This window comes from Microtus pennsylvanicus, chromosome 14 (genome assembly GCF_037038515.1).
Source record: "Microtus pennsylvanicus isolate mMicPen1 chromosome 14, mMicPen1.hap1, whole genome shotgun sequence".
Classification (NCBI taxonomy): domain Eukaryota; kingdom Metazoa; phylum Chordata; class Mammalia; order Rodentia; family Cricetidae; genus Microtus; species Microtus pennsylvanicus.
The window spans coordinates 60,724,725-60,732,225 of NC_134592.1; the positions used below are offsets into that span (position 1 = coordinate 60,724,725).

At 36.5% G+C, this 7,501-nt stretch overlaps 1 pseudogene; it reads left to right on the forward strand.

Moving 5' to 3' along the window:
- The first annotated feature begins 5,392 nt into the window (after positions 1-5,392).
- On the forward strand, positions 5,393-6,396 carry LOC142834736 (NF-kappa-B-activating protein pseudogene; annotated as a pseudogene).
- The last annotated feature ends 1,105 nt before the right edge of the window (positions 6,397-7,501 follow it).

Below are 7,501 nucleotides of genomic sequence, written 5' to 3' on the forward strand. Positions count from 1 at the left end.
CATGAAACTTTAAAAAAAAAAGAGTCACTGAGCAGAGCACCAAATGATAAAATGTGCTTTTGCCTGTGCTATCTATCATCTTTCCTTCCTTTTTATTACTTTGCTCTAGGCCCCTTGTGAAGTCGCTGGCTCTCATTTTGAATCAGTTTGAACCAAATTTTAGGAACCAGCTTTTCTGTTTGTATGGAAATATTTTAATGCTCACGGTGAAGGAGAAAAGGATATTTTATTTTAAGGCCTTGCGTTTTTGAAATGAACCTACACATAATTCGACTAAAAATGAAAAAAAGAAGATGAATCAAAATGTAGATGTAACGTATGAACGTCTGATGGTCTGTAGACACAGCAAGCAACATGTACTCCATCCACTTTCTGGAAGCAACCTCCTAAGGCAAAGAAGAAGTGTTAATGAGGATAATTCAAATTAGTTGAATGCAGCTAATGCCTGAACAGAGTAGTTGTGCATGATGGCAGAAGAGATTCATAATGAAGCTAAAGCATATTGAGGTAAATTTCAGAAATGGGAGACTGAATGAGTGCTTTTAAATCAAAATATGAGTGACAGAGCTGACAGCATTAAATTGCAATTACGATAAATGCTGCTCCGAACCTTAATGTACACAATAGAATTAAAACTTTCCAGTAACTAAAGAAATTAGAAAAGTCACTTCAATCTAGGCATAATTGGTTTTAAATAGGCATAGGCGATTTTAGTGAAGATATTTTTAGAAAATTGGTTAAAGTTTAAATATTTATAAACAAATGTGCACACATGAATACATATACACAGAGAGAAAGATAATGAAACACAAAACTAAACTTGCGTGATGTATATTTGTGCTTTTAAAATTTTAAATAAAAGTAAGCTAACGAGACTACTAGGCTATGAGAACATAAAATGATCTCTGTTCTTACAATAATTTCTGCTATGTTGTCAGTATTTTGTTTGGCCTAAAAGATACCTTCTTTCCTGGGATGACTGGTTAAAGTCATGTAATTTCCACTGAGATTCAGGATATGCTTTGGAAATAACAAACTCACTCATAAGTCAACCAAATATAAATTGTGGATGTATCCATGGAAGCTATCCAGCAAGCTTGAGTTTGAAAATAGAAGGACTTCAAGAGTATGGTCAGTTAAGAACTTTTAAAATAAATTGCTTAAGAAACAGAAGAAGAATGAAAGTGGATCACGGAAATCTGAAGTATTGTTCAAAATGTAGTGCTGTAGAAACTTAAGGAGGGGATCAACAAGATAGCCCGACAGGTAAGGGCACTTGCTGCCAAGTCTGATGACCTGAGTTCAGCACCTGGGACCCGTATGATGAAAGGAGAAAAGTTATTCTCTGACTTTCACATGTACTCCATGGCAGCAGACATGAACAAATACACATGTTGCCTGAAAAGAAAAGAAACAATTGGAAATAATGTGCATGTGTTTGGAACTGATCCTTTGTCTTTTTTTATGGACTTTTGGATTATGATAGCTCCTTTCAATTTTTGAAGGTCTTGAAACATGTCTACAACCAGACTACAGATGAGGCAGCTGATGCTGCATCAGTGGTAAAGGAATTGGGTAATACATGTCTGAATTGTCTCTAGTACAAAACTTGAGACATTCCTGAGATCAATGCCAAAATTTGAAACAATTTGAAGAGTCAGGATATGCTTTTCTGATGACTTCAATTTGTTATGTGTTTATCCAAAGAGAGAAATATGATCATTTAACCAGAAAAAGGAAAAGAGATTTTAAAAAAGATACCACACATAAAACATCTTGCATGTGGCTAAATGTATTTGGATATCCTAAGAGTACTTTCAAACTATACTTTACATATGGCTGTCTCTGCTCTCTACATTCTCTATACTGAGCTTTCAACAAATCCTTAGCCAGTGACTTAGTCTCTTCCGGCTTTAGTTTGTCTCTCTTTAAGACAATAGTAACAATGCTCTGGGAGGAAGGATTTCGGTTCCTTTACCAATTTGGAATAGTGAATTAAATTTAAGTCAAAGGTATTTGGTTGAGTGTCTTCCACAGGACAGAAATTAACTTAAATCCAAATCCAGTTCTAGTAAGTCCACTACTGAATGGATCAATGGTTTACATTTGGACACATGAACACCTCTGTTACTTCTTTCATTTTTGCCTAATTTAACTTTCTCTATTCTGTTCAATTTATTTGGAATTTCTATAAATGTAACATGCTTTATCATGCTCTCCCTGCTACATGCAGAGAGTACCTCTTTGTCTTAGTTAGGGTGGCTATTGTGATGAATCACCATGACCAAAGACAAGTGGGGCAGAAAGGGTTTATTTGGCTCATGCTTCCACATCTCGTGCTCCCCAAGGTTTGTTCAGCCTGCTTTCTTATTGAACCCAGGACCACCAGCTCAGGGATAGCACCACCCACAATGGGCTGGAACATCTCTCTACACACACTAATTTAAAAAGTGCTATACAGATTTGCCTACAACCTGATCTTATGGAGGGATATTTTTTTAAAATTAAGGTTCCTCCTTTTCATGTGATGTTGGCTGTGTCAAGTTGACATAAAACTATATCCTTCTTGCCATATCCAATCAGCAGACCTCTGCTAAGAGAGGACAAATGACATAGCCTTTGAGAAGTTGCCCTTTATAATCATGAACATTCTTATTGTTTGCTATCTTAGAGTATGCAACATGAAACATTGAGCTCCCTGAGGGACTACATTTTATGCCTAGTGTTGTAGCCCACAGAATAGCAAACACAACACAGTTAGAGGTACTACAGTAAACATATGTTTTGACCACTATGCATTTGGATGTTTGGACTTGATCTAAATATAATTGGCAACCTGTATTTAAGCATAAGCTGCCATTTTTATTATTGCACATATATGTATGTTGATAAAGTCAGACAAATTTCCCTCTTACTTTAATGTGTTTATAGGTAATATTTCTGTTATTTTTTAAATTTTCTCCTCTACTTGACTGTTATCTATGTTATTATTGAATTCATCAGTTTGTATCACTACTAAAGAAGATTCAAATACAGAGGCCAACAGTATTCTAGAGGAGGTACTTGCTTCTGGTTATAAATCAAATAACTTCATTTTATCTTCTCAACAAGTTGATGCAGCAGATACTAACCAACCTCTTGCTAAATGCAAAATTTCACAAGTTAACTAGTAAACTTACTAAGAAGGAAAATGAAATTTGTTTGAAATTACTTATTTTTAGTTCATTTCTTTGACTCCTGGGATACAACTGTTTAGAAATTCCATGCAATCCAGATTTTATACACCGTGGATCTCAAATTCATGACTCATCTTGTGTAATACACATTTTGCAACTGAGATAATAAATTGCAGTATTGCCCAGCATTGGTTTGTCACTGCTTCCCACTTTCCCTGGTGAGTCAAAGCATAGCGGCATTTGCTCAGCAAGCTTTTTGAAAAGTGTTTTCATAATATGAGATAACTCAAAGTCTCTGGTTGGCAACCAGCTATAACAATAGTTCTGGAATATTTGGGCAAGCTTTTCTCTGTTGTGTGAGCTTGCCTTCTCCTCTGAGTAATAAGATGGTTTCCCAAGGTAAACACTATTGAGGATAGTATTTACCTGGATTTCAGTTAATGTATGTTTTAAAGAAAGGTAATTAGTATGTTTCTGCAGCTATGAGTTTGATATCTATCTTCTCAGAGTTGGACAGAACCTTAAAAGTCAGTTCTTAAATTTAATGGATCAATGATTAGATTTTTTCCCTAAGAAATTGTTGACAATTGCATACTCATTAATATTCATCTAGGACCAAAGACTCCTTTTCTGATTTCCACTTATATAACAGTTATCCACAGAAAATCGAGATATGAGTTTCAAGAAGCTTTTGAACAATTAATGTTGTATGGAAGTTCCTTATATGAATAATGCGTTTTTTACTGTTGAATGATTTATATCTTTTTATTATATTCTTTAAGGAATTTGTGAACCAAACATGTGAATCATTGATCTAGATAAAATTGGCAACTGTAATCTCAAAGACTAAATGAAATTGTAAAACATAATTTAAATATAAATCTTGCAAAGCTAATTCTCATTATGAGCTAGAGAGAAACAAAAAGTTTTAAGTTCTTACTATGTTTCATTGGGTCATACTCTTAAGCATTCATCAGAATTGCTCCTGAATATAATAATAGCCTAATCAGCCCCAGAGTGCAAGTTGGTTTATAAAGATTTGCATAGTTGTTTTGTAAATGTTTCATGGGTGAAATTATTAATTAGCATCTAATTAATATTTGTGTTGCTGAGAACATATTTTTTAAACCACAGAATCAAGAAAATAGAGTAGTTAATTATTCATTTCAGATCTCTTTTTAAAAATTCCTCGTTGCTAAACTTAACAATACAAAGGAGGGATTAATAAAAATAAATCTGAAGTTTCTTAATCGCAGTCTTTTTACTTTGCCCAATTAGTGAAATTCTTTAATGTCTTTTCCATTGTAAAACATTATTAAATAAATATGTTCCAAGTATTTAACAATCTCGGAAAAGATAATAATTGTTAGTATTTGAGAATTATGTTAGACAATTTCAGTGAATTGTTGGAATGATAAAAAAAGGATTTAAACTATTAGAAACTACCACCATGTGCAATATGACCAAACCTCAGAGCATGAGGTTGAAAGAATGTAAAATGGAGTATGCTTTTGTCCCCACTAAGTCACCTGATGTGCTTCTAGAGTTTGTAGTAGCAGAGCTTCCCTAGATTGCATTTAATGAATTTAAATTCAGGAAAGCCTGAGTTCTAATCCTGGGAACAATCATTCATCAGTTGTGGCAAAATGAACAGGATAGTTTCTTACTATTGAATAGTTTTCTAAATCTAAACTCACTTATTAAAATGTTAAGTAATATATTATGAAATGAAGAGTAATTTGGCAAATCATATACATTTCATTTTTTCTGAAATACAAAACCATAAAATATACGTAGTACAACATTTGACCTGAAAACATACATATACACCAATAAATGATTAAACCAAGTTGATCATGCTTGGACATTGCTTCCATTTATCATTTCTTAATAAGAAAACTGAGATCTTCTAACTTTTTGAACTGCTTATTTCATTTTTATTCCCTGCAATCATTTTTTTCTATAACATCACACCAGACGATGTTAATCCTAATGCAATGTAACTTAGTGTCCACTGATCAGATCATTTCCATCTCTCCGAATGCCTGTGTTCCCCCACTGTCTCCTAGTCACTCTTTAGGATTCACATATAGTGAGATTTTTTTTAAAAAATTGGCTTTCTGTGCCTGGCTTATTTCATTTAGTCCATGCCATTAAATTAAACTCAATTAAAATGATGTCACTTTTGTCCGCATTATTCTTTTATTTTTTAAAAAACACCAGTAGAGGATGAAGAGCCAAAGAAAAGCACTACTTCAGCATCTAGTTCAGAAGATGAAAAGAAGAAGAAACGGAAATCTGGTCATTCAAAAGAAAGATCCAAGAAAAAGAGAAAGAAAAAGTCATCTAAAAGAAAACATAAGAAATATTCTGAAGATAGTGACAGTGACTCTGAATCTGAAACAGACTCCAGTGATGAAGATACAAAAAGAAGAGCAAAGAAAGCTAAGAAAAAAGAAAAAAAGAGAAAACGGAGGACGAAGAAATCTAAGAAAAAGAAGTCTAAGAAGAACAGAAAAGACTCCAGTGATTCAAGCTCCAAAGAGTCCCAAGAAGAATTTCTAGAGAATCCTTGGAAGGATCGATCAAAGGCAGAAGAACCATCAGATCTCATTGGCCCAGAGGCTCCCAAAACACTTGCTTCCCAAGATGATAAGCCTTTGAACTATGGCCACGCTCTGTTACCTGGTGAGGGTGCAGCTATGGCTGAATACGTGAAAGCTGGAAAGCGAATCTCACGAAGAGGAGAAATTGGCTTGACGAGTGAAGAGATCGCATCATTTGAATGTTCGGGTTACGTAATGAGTGGTAGCAGGCATCATCGAATGGAGGCCGTGCGACTGCGGAAAGAGAACCAGATCTATAGTGCAGACGAGAAGAGAGCCCTTGCATCCTTTAACCAGGAAGAAAGACGGAAGAGGGAGAACAAGATTCTGGCCAGCTTTCGGGAGATGGTGTACAGGAAGACCAAAGGGAAGGATGACAAGTGAGGACTTTCCCACTGTACAAGTGGACATTTCTAACATCAAAAAGGAAATTGTGGGTTCTAGGCATAAAAAGGTTATTGTTTTGTTTGTTTTTGGGGTTACTTTTTGATGTGTGGTTTCAAGCAGTTCAGGTTGGCCTCAGGCTTTGTGGCCAAGGATGACTCTGAGCTCTTGGTCTCCTGCCTCTACCTTCCAAGTGTTGAGATTCCAGATGTGTGCCACTATGCCCAGCCAAAAAGGTTACCGCGCTCTGGAATGGCTTTTCAGTGCTTCCGTGCCTTCTGAATCCTTCAGTCCTTCAATAAAGGACTGTTGATAAAAAAAAAAAAAACTATCTTTCTCATTATACATACCAATCAAATTTCACACTGCCTTCCCTCCTCTCATCTCCTCCACATACCTCCCCGACTCAATCCACCATTCACTACACAGAGACGGTAAGGCACATTGCTTTGGGAAAAGTCCAAGGCCATCCCTACTATATCTAGGCTGACCAAGGTACCCATCCAAAGAGAATAGATTCCCAAAGCCAATACAAGCAGTAGGAATTAACCTGTGTCACTGCCAGTGGCCCCTCAGTCTGCTTCAGCCATTCAACTGTCAACCAATTTCAGAGAGACTAGTTTGCATTTATGCTTGTTCCTTCCCTGTCCAGCTGGAGTTGGTGAGCTCCCATTAGCTCAGGTAAACTGTTTCAGTGGGTGTACCCATTATGGTCTTGACCTCTTTGTTCATATTCTCACTCCTCCCACTCTTCAACTGGAATTTGGGAGCTCAATCCAGTGTTATGATGTGGGTCTGTGCCTCTGTTTCCATCAGTTGCTGGATGAAAGTTCTGTGGTGATATTTAAGATATTTATCAGTCTTACTACAGGGCAAGGTCACTTTGGGCACCCTCTCCTCTATTTCTTGGGGTCTTATCTGAGGTCATTTTTGTGGATTCCTGGGAATTTCCATAGAGCCAGGTTTCTTGCTAGCCCCATAATGGCTCCCTCAATCAAAATATCTCTTTCCGTGCTCTCATCTCAGTCCTTCCTCCATCTCTATGTTCCCATTCCCTTAAGGTCTCCTCTCCCTCCTCTTACCCCTCCTCTTTCCCTTAAACCCTCCTTCTCCTCCCACCCCATTCAGCATTACTCTTTAGTCACATCTGTATCAGGAATAAGTCTTAATCAAGGTCTCCTTAAGAAGCTATCTAGCATCAAGCATTTCAATTTGTAGCCACTGAACACATCAAGTGAGCACAGATCCCTGGCAGCTTTGGAGTCTAAACAAACAAACAAACAAACACAAACAAGGCCTTAGTAGAGCAGGGGCTCCGATACTTTATATCTGGGG